The 14,074-nt window shown below is 54.4% G+C and overlaps 1 protein-coding gene across 1 annotated transcript in view; it reads left to right on the top strand.

Annotated features, from left to right (window-relative positions):
• GNAO1 (G protein subunit alpha o1) overlaps window positions 1–14,074 on the top strand; it is a 158,707-nt gene that overhangs the window by 129,517 nt on the left and 15,116 nt on the right. The window lies entirely within an intron of this gene.

Genomic DNA, 14,074 nt, shown 5'->3' on the forward strand with positions numbered 1-14,074 from the left:
CTAATTACGGATACATGACATTGTAAATTTGTCCAAACCCATAGAGTGTACAACAGTAAGCGTGAACCCTGAGATTAAGCATAGACTTTGGGTGATCATGGTGTGTTAATGTAGGTGCGTCCTTGGTAACAAATGGGCTATCTGATGAGGAATATGGGATAGTGGGGGAGGCTGGACATGCGTGGCGGCAGGGAGTATATGGGAAATTTCTACCTTTCTCTCAATTTTGTTATCAACCTAAAGCTGCTCTTTAAAAAATAGTCTTTTTAAAACATCCATTGCACTTTGAATGGGTCTCTTGCCCAGGCATGATTTTTAACACCATTTTGGTCATTTGGAAAGTGTGAGTTCAGAGTATGCAGATCTTCCAAATGTTAACACATTTTAGCCTGCAATATTAAAAACTCAACGTTGTGTTAACATCGACATCTACCTCATCAGAAAAGTCTTTAGGTATTGGGAAGCTTTTGAGCTCGTAATGATAAACACAAGTTTTCCAAAATTCTTTCACTTGAAAGCTAGGTATTTTTTTTTTTCATTTTGGTGACAGATATGTTAGTTGCTTTCCTTGAAACGATAGGCTCGGCTGAAATGTCTTCCAGAGATCAAATAGGAATTACCATTGTTTGTCTGTCAGGCTTCTTTTAAGTAAAAGTGGTGTCCCATGAAAAAAGGGACTATTTTGGCTGGTGGCTTCATCTTACAAGAGCGTTTCCTCCAGATAACCATCATCCTTTGGTTTGCTGAAATGTCTTATGCATACTTCCCATTTCATCATACAGAATATGAAAAAGATGTGTACTCGGGATTTTTCTTAATTCATAATTTTTACTACTTCATCAAGGACATGCTTTTTTTTTTTAAGTTTTTACTTAAATTCTAGTTAGGTAACATATAGTGTAATATTGTTCTCAGTAGAATTTAGTGATTCATCACTTACATATAATAACACCCCAGGCTCATCATGACAAGTGCCCTCCTTACTGCCCATCACCCCTCTAGCCCATCCCCCACCCACCTCCCTCCATCAACCCTCAGTTTGTTCCCTGTCATAAAGAGTCTCTTCTGGTTTATTTTCCTCTCTCTCTTTTTTCTCTGTGTTAGTATAACACACTCTAGCTCCATCCAAAGCATTGCAAATAGCAAGATTTAATTCCTTTTGATGGCTGAGTAGTATTTCATTGTCTATATATACCACATCTTTATCCATTCATCAGTTGATGGACATTTGGGCTCTTTCCGTAATTTGACTATTGTTGATAATGCTGCTATAGACATTGAGGTATATGTGCCCCTTCAAATCAGTAGTACAATCGCTGGGTCATAGGGAAGTTCTATTTTTAACTTTTTGAAGAACCTCCATACTGTTTTCCAGAGTGGCTGTACCAGTTTGCATTCCCACCAACAGTGTGAGGGTTCCCCTTTCTCCACATCCTCCCCAACATCCATTATTTCCTGAGTTGTTAATTTTAGCTATTCTGACCAGTGTGAGGTGGTCTCTCACTGTGGCTTTGATTTGTATTTCCCTGATGATGAGTGATGTTGAGCATCTTTTCATGTGTCTGTTGGCCATCTGGATGTTTTCTTTGGAAAACTGTCTATTCATATCTTCTGCCCATTTCTTAATTGGATTATTTGTTTTTTGGGTGTTGAGTTGGATAAGTTCTTTATAGCTTTTGGATACTAACCCTTTATCAGATATGTCATTTGCAAATATCTCCTCCCATTCTGTCAGTTGCCTTTTAGTTTTGTTGATTGTTTCCTTCACTGTGCAGAAGCTTTTTTATCTTGATGAGGTCGCAATAGTTCATTTTTGCTTTTATTTCCTTTGCCTCCGGTGACGTGTTCAGTAAGAAGCTGCTACAGCTGAGGCCAAAGAAGTTGTTGCCTGTGTTCTCCTCTAGGACTGTGATGGTTTCCTGTCTCACACAGGTTCTTCATCCATCTTATTTTTGTGAACGGTGAAGGACATGGTCCAGTTTCATTCTTCTGCATGTAGCTGTCCAGTTTTCCCAACACCAAAAGCAGACTGTCTTTTTTCCCATTGCATATTCTTTCCTGCTTTGTCGAAGATTAGTTGACCATAGACTTGTGGGAAGGACATTCTTAAGTAAAAGTGGCATCTTCTGTGATTCGCCATGTGAATGCGTGGTGGCAAAGAATGTAATGGCAGCTAGTGCCATTTGGTGTCCCTGCTTCCTGATAAGGAGCTAGCGGTCTTATCTCTTACTGCTTTTGCTGCATCAGTGCAAGCAGACAACACTGTTAGCAAGGCAAATAGCATCCTAGTATTATCATGAAAATAGTCTTGATCTTGTAGACCCACTGCAAGGGCCTCAGAGACCCCCATGGGTGCAGACCACCCTTGGGGAACCATTCCTGTACCCAATCCCTTCCTTATGCATTTAAGGACCCTCAGACCTTAAGAGGAGACGAGGCTTGCCCAGGGTCCCAGAGCTAGCTGGAGGCAGGGCCAAGTCTTCTGATGCCATGTCCTTGAGATCCTGGAAGCAGGGTGATCCACTCCGTTTTGAACAAAAGCAGTATCTGATCACGTTAGTGGATGGTGACAGTGAGGGGGCAAGGAGACAGGAAGGGGTGGTAATGAATAAGCCTGACTAGAGGCACCAGTCAGCCAAACCTGCCATCCTCCAGCCTTGCCCGTCTCCCCCCAAAACCGCTGCCATGTGTGTGGTGGCCCGACTTCCATCTTCCCTCTCCCATAATTGTGTTGCTAATATCTCCCGGCCCAGGCGGCTCTAATTAAACTATTCACCATCGTCGCCTCGTCACTTCGTGTTCTGAAAAGATGAGGTTGGCCATTATCACTTTTTCTCTCCCTTTGACTGAGCTCTGTGTGGGTAATTTTATTCTGCCCTTGTTCATTTCTTAGAAATTTAGCCTCTCCATTTTTAGTTCTTTTCTCCTATCTTAGAACATTGTGCTCAGGAGAAAGGCGGCAGAGGGTGAGGGTATCACAGGTTTGGAAATTTCTGTCCCGTTCACCTTAAAGTTTATTTTTGACTGAACAGTGCCTGCTTGGTGGTTCAGCTGTCCCCCTGCACTCCTGTCTAGGAGAGACTCCCAGGAGATACGGACTGGCAGGTCTGGACCCACCAAGGAAAGAAAGGCACTAATAGAAAGTGGTGCCATGTAAGGCTGTCCCAGGGTGGGTAGTGCCTGGAGCTTTGGACTAGCAGGAATCTCCACTTCATCCTCGGGGACCTGAGGTGGTCAGAGGCCTTGGTGACATAAACATACCATTGCTCCCCAAGGACCCAGGCGAGCCTCTATCCTGCCTCCCCCTGACTCTGCCAGTCGCCTGCATAACATACCCATCTGCACTCTGGCAGGCCTCCTCCACAGGCCCTCACCCCATTCTGCTTTGGCCTCAGCACTGCCCTGCCCAGAAGCTGTGGACCGACTCCTGCCCTTTACCCAGCCCGGCACTGGACGTCCTGCCGGGGTGGCCTTGGGAGATAGACAAAATGAAGCAGCTTCTTCTGAGCCTGGCAGAGTTGGGGTGGGGCTCATTGAAAGCCCAGGGCACAATGCTAATGCTCCCGGAGGAGGGGCTCCTTAAGGAGGGCCAGGAGCCCGGGAAGCACAGGGAAAGAGTGAGTGCCCCAGGCCCCACACTCAGGGAACATCGGCATTTGCTCCATGGGACTCCGGCTATCAGAGCTGCCCCCACCGTGGGACCTAGGCACCTCCGTGGAGGTACACACATTCACACTCAAACAGCTGCTCAGGACAGAAGCCCCACCAAGATGGAGTCTGTGTGGAAGCCCTAAGGTGGCTGTTCCCAGCTTAATATCTAAGCGTTACATGGACCTCCAAGCCCCACCATCATCTTCAGGCCCTGCAAATGGCTGAGGGGGCATCTGACGCCCTCTAGGACCCTTTGATTAGGATCTCTGCCCTTCCCCCCTTTAATTCCCTGCCCAGAGAAGACCAGTCTCTGGACTGTGCCCTGCTTCTGGGCCTGGCTGACCCCCTGGCTCCCAGACATACCCCTCTCCCATCTCCCCACCCACACCAGTTTCGTCATAAGGCCCAGCCAGCCCTTACTCGGTGGCTGCCAGGAGGCACTCAGTTGATGTGTCTGATACCCCCACTGGATTGCAGGCTTGGGCAGGGCAGGGTCCAGATCCTGCTATCTGATGTGTCCCCAGCACCCAGCCGTGGGCTCAGCATGGGAAGATGCTTGGCCAGCGTGTGGCGAAGAAACGCTCACTGGGCTAGCACTGGCTCCTTCTGCTTGACTTGGGCCAGGGCCATGGGTAGGAAACCATACCAGTTGCAGGGGTTGACAGGCGGTTTCTGAGTGGAAACTTCGAGGTGTCAGTGTTGGAACCGGTGAAGGGGTCTCAGAGGACTCAGGCCACTGTCACCCTCACGAGCCCCGGTTCTTGAAGACACATAGTAAGTCAGCAGGAAGAGCTGCCTCTAAATAATTGTAGGATCCAAAGGTTTTGAGGCTGGAAAGAGTATGATCCTTCAGAAAACTCAAGCCTTCTCCACCTTCACGGGAGGCAGCCTGGGCCCCAAACAGAGAAGGTTCTCAGCAGAGCTTAGGACAAATCTCTGAAGATTCTAGGCTCCTGACGAAGATGGGGGCCCTGGGCAGAGGGAGGAAGAGCCAAGGGGGCAGTTCTCCCCTGATGTATTTGGGGCACCATCTAACAGGCTGATGAGATTCAGGCAGTTCTTTTTTTTTTTTTTTTAATGTTTATTTATTTTTGAGAGAGAGAGTGTGTGTGCAGGTGGGTACAAGCAAGGGAGGGGCAGGGAGTGAGGGGGACAGAGGATCCAAAGCTGGCCCTGTACTGACAGTGTGGAGTCCAATTCAGGGCTCGAACTCAACAAACTGTTAGATCGTGACCTGAGCCGAAGTTGGATGCTTAACCAGCTGAGCCACCCAGGCGCCCTGGCAGTATGTTCTTTTTATACCAAACGTGAAAGTTCTAAAGACTGAGACTGCACTCATTAGTGGGTGTACAATGGATAAATGAGTGAATGGGTGGATGAATGGGTGGGTGGCTTGATAGATCAAGGAAGAGTGAAGGGAATGGGCACACCAGTGAGTAATTAAGGGACAGACAGGTGCTGTTGAAGGATAGAAGGGGGGCAAAGGGCCGGGTGGGTGGATGTGGACATGAGTGAATGGATGAACAAGGGTAGATGATGTAATGGATGGGTGGGTGGCTGAGTGCGTGGATGTATGATGGTTGATGGGTAGGCATCGCAGATAGGTAGTATAGGGATGGATGGATGGATGCACGCATGCATGGGCAAATTTGAAAGGAGGCAAGATTGGAAACCATCAAATCCTTGGTTCTGCAAACCTTTCTGGGGAACCAGGAAGGTTCCCTCCCAGGGGAATGACAGCATGCTGTGGGCACAGGCCTTAGTAAGACCCTTAAGCCCAAGTGAAGAAAGAGCCCCAAGGATGCCTGGCCCCAACCACTAAATGCCTGTAGTGCCCCAACTGTCACCACTAACAGAAATGCCTCGCATACATCCAAGAGGCATCGTGGCACCGCTTCCCTCAGGGTCACAGCGAGGGAGCCATGTGCCAGGCCGGGCCCCTGCCGCAGGGGTGAGGGAGCGGCCCCTCTCGCCACCGCCGCCCCCACTGGCCCAGGGCCCCGCTGCAGAGAGGGAAGGAGGCCTCCCCCCTGTGTGTGAGAGAGAGGCCACGACCGCCCAGCCGCCTCAGGTGCACGGGCCTGGGTGGGGTGGGCTGACAGTTGCTGAGTGTCCAGAACAACGGCCCACCACTCTCCGCCAGCTGGGATTGCAGTGCGGCCGCCAGGCCTCCAGCAGCTGGGGTCTCTGTGCCTCTTCCCCTTGAGGAACAGGGTGAGCAGCCCCAGGAAGACAGCGACGCCCACTGCTCCTGGCCCTGCCCTGCCTGGTCTTTTGAGCTCCCCTGTCCGCCCTGGTTCCTACTCCCATTGGCCTGTGTGCTCCTGCCCCCTGGCGGGAGCCAGGACAACTGCAGCGCACCGGGCGGGTCGGGATCAGGTGGAGGCTTTTCCCTGCAACTCAAGGAGTACTGCGTGTGTGTGTGTGTGTGTGTGTGTGTGTGTGTGCTCACACCTCGCTTGGCCTAGAAGATTGGAGATGGAGCAAAAACTCTGAAAGATCCAAAGCAGCTCCTCAAATGGAAGGGGTTATTATTATAATTACTATGATTATTGTTATCAAGAGGATCATGCTTGCCTGAAAAGTCTTGTACAAAAGCAGGCTTATTTTATGTCAGCTTGTTGTTTGTGTCTGAGGGACTTCATCTTTGCTTACAATAATGAACATTTGCAGGGCTCTTTATGTTGCAAAGCTGTGTCATATCCTTAGCCTGGTTCATCTGCACAGACAGCCCTGGGAGGTGGGAACTAATCAGGGAACGGAGGCTCAGAGAGGTCCCGTTGGGCTGTCCAAGGTCGCGGGGCTAGAAAGCTGCAGAGCCAGGACGTGAACCTGGGTCGCCTCACTGAAAAGTCCTGTTCACTTCCCCACCACATCCTTTGCATCCCATCGCCTGTGAGGGCAGAGGCTTTTTATTGTACCGTAGCTCCAAGCCTTTTTGCGGCTGTTGATCGAAAAGCGCGCACTGCCCTGAAGAGAAGGGAAAGGTTTTGAAGAACGAAGGATCAAATTAAAAGTGCAGTTCGCTGCCCCAGTTTCAGCTGATGAATGCACCTGAGCACTTCAAGCGCCTGGCAGTGTCTGGCAGGTGAATGGAAGTGTGTGGTGTGCGTTCAATGGCCCGGCTGGGCTGGCGCCAGCCTCCCGTGGTCAGCACTCACGGCCACCCCCCAGTGTGGCACAGCGCAGACATGCACCAGCCACGTCTTGGCGGGGGTTGAGCGCGAGATGCGAGGGCAGGAGAAGTCAGTGCAGGGATCTGGCTTCAGGCCCGGCAGCTGGGAGCTCCGGGGGGGGGGGGGGCGGGTGGCAGGTGGAAAAGGCCCCGATGACCTTGGGAGCCCTCACCCCTCCTTGTAGTACCGGTTCCGGCTCCTGGAACCAGCTGGCTGATTGCAGATGGCCTTCTGGAAGTAGAGCCCCCCACTCCTGAACGCCAGTGTGCAGTCCCACTGATGGCACGGACAGTGCCCGGATTGTCCCTTTGGGTCTCGGGTGCTGCCTCCCAAGCACATTCGTGGCCAGTCCCCAGCAGCACAGACCTTGTCGTGGGAGGCCTCTGGCCTGTGTACCACAGTGAGGGACCCCTGTGTACTATCAGTTGAGGGGCAGAACCGCCCCAGCACCACCCTGGCACCCTGCTTGCTCCCCGGCAGTGGCCTGAGGCAGCCCGCCTCTGGGAAGCATCCTGTGCTGAGCTTCCCACCCCACCCAGCGATGGAGAAGTCTCCTGGGCCCTGTCTCCACATGCCCCCCCCTCCCTGCCCACCCCTTTCTCCAGATGCTCACGGATGCGGTTTTCCAAGTGGGTTCTCCAGAGTTGTGGGCGTCCCAGCGGTACCTCGCCTCCACCTAGAGCAGCTTCAGGCCATTTGTATGTCAGCATTATGAGCAAGACACCATGTTAATGCTGTTTTTAAATCACTGATGTGGTGGGGCGCCTGGGTGGCTCAGTCGCTTGAGCATCTAACTCTTGATCTCGGCTCAGGTCATGATCCCAGGGTCGTGGGATTGAGCCCCGTGTCCGGCTCCGCACCGAGAGTGGGGCCTGCTTGAGATTCTCTCTCTCTCTCTGTCTCTCTCCCTCCCTCTCTCCCTCTCCTTCCCTCCCTCCCTCCCTCTCTCCCTCTCCCTCTCCCTCTGCCCCTCTACCCGTCTACCCCACTCATGCTCTCTCTCTTAAAAACAAACAAACAAAAAAAAGCATTGATGTGGTAAAAAAGAGTCTCGCGGGTATCTTCTGCACAGCCTCTCCAGAGCCTCCTGACCCTGAGGTGCCCAGAATGGTGCCTTACCCACATTCACATGCTGAACACACTGTCTGGCCGTGCCTCAGAATGTTCAACCCCGTTACACATGACACGCACGCACACACACATGCACACACACACACACGTGGGCATCACAAGAGCAGGCAGGCTGGCCTCCTTGTCTCTCTGTGGCCCCCCAGCAGCTTGGGGGGGGGTAGGGCAGCGGCACCCCTCAGTTTCATCTCTGTGCTCGTGCCTTCCGTTTGGTCACATGACAGCCCTGTGAAGAAAACGATGGTTCTGTAATGCCCATTTCTCAGGTGAGGGCTTTGAGCCTCAGAAAGATTAAAGCCCAGACGGGCTCCCAAGCCTGTGGCCGAGGCCCCCAGAAGGCTGCCTGGAGCAGGGCCGGGAGCCTGGGGAGGGAGGGGCCAGAGGGGACCCCCAGAGGGGTGGGTGGCATGAGAGCTGGGCACTAAGCCAGGAAGTCCCAGCTGGCGGAGAGTGGTGGGGGGGGGGGGCGGGGGGGGCGTTCTGGACACTCAGCAACTGTCAGCCCACCCCACCCAGGCCCGTGCACCTGAGGCGGCTGGGCGGTCGTGGCCTCTCTCTCACACACAGGGGGGAGGCCTCCCTCCCTCTCTGCAGCGGGGCCCTGGGCCAGTGGGGGCGGCGGTGGCGAGAGGGGCCGCTCCCTCACCCCTGCGGCAGGGGCCCGCTTCCCTGGCCCCGGCCTGGCACATGGCTCCCTCGCTGTGACCCTGAGGGAAGCAGTGCCACGATGCCTCTTAGACGTATGCGAGGCGTTTCTGTTAGTGGTGACAGTTGGGGCACTACAGGCATTTAGTGGTTGGGGGCCAGGCGGGCTGGTGTGTGACAGAGCCACACGGTGCAGGATGTCTTGCCTCGCACTCAGCTGTGCAGGGCGCTGTCAGACGCGCAGGTCCGTGAGCAGCCTAATTAAACTCCCTGCAGAGCTGTTCCCACAATTCCGCCAACCTGCCTCTAGTGTCCAACATGCGGCCGGTGCCCACCACACGCCTACAGCCACACACACAGGAAACCGAGGACAGTGTGCAGGCACCGCACCCAGAGCGGGGTCCCCGCCCTAAGAGGCGGGGGGTCAGAGGAGCTGCGTGGGTCCCAGTAATGGGAGGTAGGCCTGACGGTCTCAGCAGACCAGGAGGTGGAATCGTCAGGACTATTTGGGGGTACAAATGCATAAGTAAAACAGACAAAGAAAATACATCCTCGACAGGATTTGGAAAACAAAGAAAAAAAACATCAAGGGACTGACTCAAGTGACTGGAAAGCCAGAGGTATATGTGACTGCAGGCACAGCTGGATCCAGGTGCCGACAGGTTATCGGGTCTCGGGGTGTCTCCCTCTCTCAGCTCTGCTTTCCTCAGTGATGGCTCCGCAGTCAGGTGTCTCTTTCCTAAAAGTTCCTACAAATGTCCTGGGGCTGGTTGGGCCAGTGAGACTGATTGTCGTCTAATTGAACAAATATGGATGCGTTGTCTACCCCAAACTATTCACTGAGACCAGCGGGATGACTGGCCGGGCCCCGACCATGTGTGCACTGCTGGAAGCAGGGGACAGAGTCAGCTCCACCCGAATTGCTCAGGCTGAGTCAGGGGACGGTCTCTCCTTCAGGGAGGCTGGGGCTCTGGGGCCAGAAAACGAGGGGTGGAAGGCATCTCAGTAGAGAGGGCAGCTGTCCGGCAGAATGGGATCGAGGGAGGGGGCAGGGAGCTGCCACCTCCAGGCTGGCCACCGCCATCTCTCGCACTGCCTGGCGAGAGCACAGCGCGTGCTTTGCACAGAAGTTAGCCTCAGCATTCTCCACTGAGTACAACTCTGTAGGTCCCACCCGGTGAGTCTGTGTTGAGGACCCCTGCGTGGTTTGTCATACTTCCTATTGCCTAGATAGCCGGGCATTCTGTGGCAAGAGGTGACAGCACCGTGGGGACTGTAGCAGAGGCAGAGGTGCTGGAAAACATTCCCGCTACTGGCCCAGGAGGAGACCTGGATGGGAAGGTCGGGCCCAGTGTGAGCACCATCCCCTGGGCCCCGGAAGACAGGCAGACAAAGGGACAAGGGCCTTCCCTGGCTCTATTAATTGCTGTTAAGCTTGGTACCCACAGGGCTAGGCCCAGCCTCGCACCCTCCACAGTGCCCCAGAGCAAATTGGCAAGGTCCCTCCTCCCCTTCCAAGCCTGACCCTTCGTACCCTTCCTTCTTACCCATCTCCTTCCCTTCTGTTCAGGGGGCTGGGCTGGGACGAGTGAGTCCTCGGCTCGGGCCTCAGGTAAAGAGGCTGTTGACTAGAAGCCAGTAGAGAAGGTTGACCTTGGCTCCAAGCTGTCCTACTTACTAGCTGCATGGGCTCGGGCCCATTCCCTTACCTCACAACCTCCGTCTCTCCATCTGTTAAATGGGGTGGCGACCTGCAGTTACTGTGATGATTAAATTAGCTATAAATATTGGTGAAATCAACCAGATGAGAAGAGTCGGGGAACTTAGAGAGGAGGGAGTGAGAAATTGGGGCTGTGCCCGATAAAATGCCAAGGGCCCGTTCGTTCCACAAATGTTGCTGAGCGCCAGCTCTGTACAAAGTACGGTGTGAGACCTGGGGTACTGTGAAAAATCAGGAAACCCCCTGCCCTGAGGAACAGGCACCTGTGACACCAGCTGTGACATGTGTGGTCGGTGCGCTGTGGGAATAGACTCCGCCTGGGGGCATCGAGGAGGGCTTTCCTGAGGAAGTGACCTTTGAGATGGGAGGAGCCCAGGCACAGGTCCGTGAGGTGGGATGACCCTGGTTTACCTGGGCAGCAGAAAGAAGGGCTGTGTGTTTGGAGCCCCATGAGAGAGTCCCATGAAAGGTGGGAGGAGATTGGAACGCAAGGGTGGGTGGGGGCTTGGAAGCCAAGGTAATGAGTTTGGAATTTAGGCCTGATGAGAGCCCACTGAAAGAGTCTCAACAGGGAGAGTTATTGTACTCATTCGGATTAGGTTTGTGAATATCTGAGCCCTGGAAAATAATGACTTCAATAATAAATTTATTTTATTTTTTTAATATACTTTTTAATGTTTATTTATCTTTGAGAGAGAGAGAGAGAGAGCAAGCAGGGGATGGGGAGAGAGAGAGGGAGACACAGAATCTGAAGCAGACTCCAGGCTCTGAGCTGTCAGCACAGAGCCCGACGCGGAGGGTCCAACCCAACGAACCGTGAGATCATGACCTGAGCTGAAGTCAGATGCTTAACTGACCGAGCCACCCAGGCACCTCAGTAATAAGTTAATTTTAAATTAAAAAAGAAAATCCAGAAGGCATGGGGTGCCTACAGAGTTATCAAGGACCTAGGCTGTTTTCATATCGCTGTTCTACTATCCCTAGGGTATAGACTTTGTCTTCACGATCCAAGTTGGCTGCTAGAGCTCCAGCCATCACATCTAAGTTCCAGCTTCAGGAAGGAGGAAGTGAGAGAAAAGGGTACAACTTCCCTTTAAAAAGGACATCCTTGGGGGTGCCCCAGTGGCTCAGTCGGCTGAGCAACCGACTCTTGATTGGGCCCTGGGATCAAGCCTCATGTCAGGCTCTCTGCTGAGCATGGAGCCTATTTGGGATTCTGTCTGTCTCACCCTCTGTCCCTCATCCCTGTTCGCTTGCTTTCCCTCTCTAAAACAATAAATACATACATACGTACGTACACACATACATAAATAGGGCACTCCCCTTTGGTTTATGTCTCATTGGGTAGAATTTGTCACTGGGTCACACCGAGCTGCCAGCGAAGTTAGGAAATGCAGACTTTTACTTGGATGTCAGTGCGTTCGGTTCTTTTTCTAAGGGGAGACTTTATGTCAGGAGGAAACTAACAGCCTCCTGCTGGCTGCCGTGTGAGGAACAGACCAGAGAGAGGAGAGGGAGGCAGGGAGTGCTTGAGAGGGGACTGAGGGCAGCTGGGAGGAGAAAGACGGTGCTTGCTGGGACCCAGGGAGGTACGGGTGCATGAGGAGACGGGGAGAAGTGGTCTGACTGAAAACAGCTCTGCCGGAAAAGCCGGCGGGACACAGGACGTGGAAGGGCAGCAGCGGAACCAAGGGTGACACCTAGGCTGAGTCTGAGGAGCTGGGCCAGTGGTGGGGCCAGACGCTGAGCTGGGGGGAGAAACAGCAAGGGCAGGTCGAGGGTGCTGCCAGCACAGGCCCCCCCCCCCCGACCACCACACCTCGGGGAGGAGATGGAACTGGGACGACGGCTCCAGACCCTGGGCCATCCCCTGGAGAACCCCCAGCATGCCACCTGTTCCAGCCTTCCCCGAGCTGTGCCCTATGCTGCCAGACTCCAGGACACGGGTGGGGCAACCGAGGGTTCAGAGCGGTTTATAGACCACACCTCGCAGGGTGCAGCTCCAAGGCACTCAGATCAGAGGGTGTCTCTCACCCAGCAGAGTCTCGCCCGACCCCCACCCCTCCCCCCCCAACCCCATCCTGACTCCCTTCTCACAGATCGGGCAGAAACCACGAAGGTGGGGCCCACCGGAGGAAGCTGGGAGCACTCTGGCCAGGTTCCCCAGCCGCATTCCACAAATAGGACAGACGGCACACGGGGAGCTGAGGGAGACCGAGATTTCCCAAGGTCACCAGGCACTCGGGAGCAACATCAGCGTGTTGGCCCCTGATTCATAGGCCTCTTTTTAGCCCCAGGTGGAGGCAGCACCCCTGCTCACCCACCCTGCCTGAGTCACTGCCTGCCCGGGGTGCCCATCACCCAGGCGCCAGGGCCAGCTTTCCAGGTCGTGTCCCAGGGGAGGCTCAGATGCTGCAGAGATGCCTCTCCGACACAGTCCTGCCCCTCTTGGCGGGCAGCCCTCCGTGTCCGCCGTGGGTGACTTGGGAATCCGAAGCCTGGGGTCTTTGGGACGGGAACCCTAGGGAGCACTGTGGCCTGGGCTGCTAGCCCGCAGGCCAACTGTAGCTTGCTTCCCAGGGTAGACGGCCGCCAGAACTTTCCCATCTACCTTCTGCAGTAGACAGGCCTCTGACACATAAATAGCTACCTCGCTACATAGCTCAGTTCTGGAACGTCTCCACAGAAGGCTTTGGCCCCGCATACCTTTTGTGCAGAATCTTTTGTCAGCCACGCAGTGCCCAGGTGCTAACCTCATTTCCTTTGTGTCTCTCCCACCCCAAGGCCCACCGGCAGATTTCCAGCAGTTTCCCTCACTTCTTGAACCACATGCCACGGATGAAGTAGTCTGTGTTTCCTCTAGCTCAGTCGGAGGACTGGGTGTTGAAAGGACTTGAGAGTAGAGTGACGGGCTAGTGATGATTACCATGCCCATGAATAGAAAGCCCGACGCCAGAGAACCCGGGAGGTCAAGGATATGGCAGGCCTGGGGCACCCCACTCCCAACCCCCAGCAAGGGCTCAGCCTTACCATGGGCTCCAGGCCGTGCACGCTGAAACTGGGGGAAAGGCAGCTGGAAGAGGGGTCCCAGGGGTGCTGACGCATACAGCGGGGCCCACTCTGCCCTGCACCCACTCAGATCCCTGGATCTGCCCCTGTCAGTGCTCTACGTCTTGTCTGGGGCCTGGGATGTATGAGGGGCCAGGCTGCGGAGAGGATGAGGGGGCCTGAACACCATGGCTTCCTCCTTCTTTCTGGTAGCCTCATGCTTAGGGGCTTCTCCGGGAGTGGGACACGGGTCTTGGTGACACCACTGACTCTGGGGGCGCAGCCCCTTAGGCTTGCCCTACCGAAAAATCCCAAGGAAAGAACACAGCTGGCCCAGAGCAGGGCCTGTGCCTGCCAGCCGCAGTTCACCCGTTCGCCCGCTCCTGGCCTCAGCTTCCCACACCTGTCTTCCTAGGCCCATGACCTGCCCGGGAAGCTGGCCTGGGCCCCGAGGGACTGTGGGCTTCCGAACACGAGGGGTCCAGCGTGCGGCCATGCCCACTTCTCGCCTGGCCCTGCACTCCCAGCCACACCTCTCTCCCCACCGCTGGAATGCCGCCCAGCGCTAGGCCGTTACAGCACCTACGAAGAGCCAGGGACCCGGGGCAGGCGGCAGCCACGGGGCAGAGTTGTTCTTCAGAGCCCTCTGGGCCCAGAGGGGCCACACAGTGGCTGTCTCCCGCTGTTGGGTCAGGAAAGTGATTTG

This window comes from Lynx rufus, unplaced genomic scaffold, assembly GCF_022079265.1.
Source record: "Lynx rufus isolate CCGP_SWC_20201006 ecotype Redwood Valley unplaced genomic scaffold, mLynRuf1.p SCAF_16, whole genome shotgun sequence".
Classification (NCBI taxonomy): domain Eukaryota; kingdom Metazoa; phylum Chordata; class Mammalia; order Carnivora; family Felidae; genus Lynx; species Lynx rufus.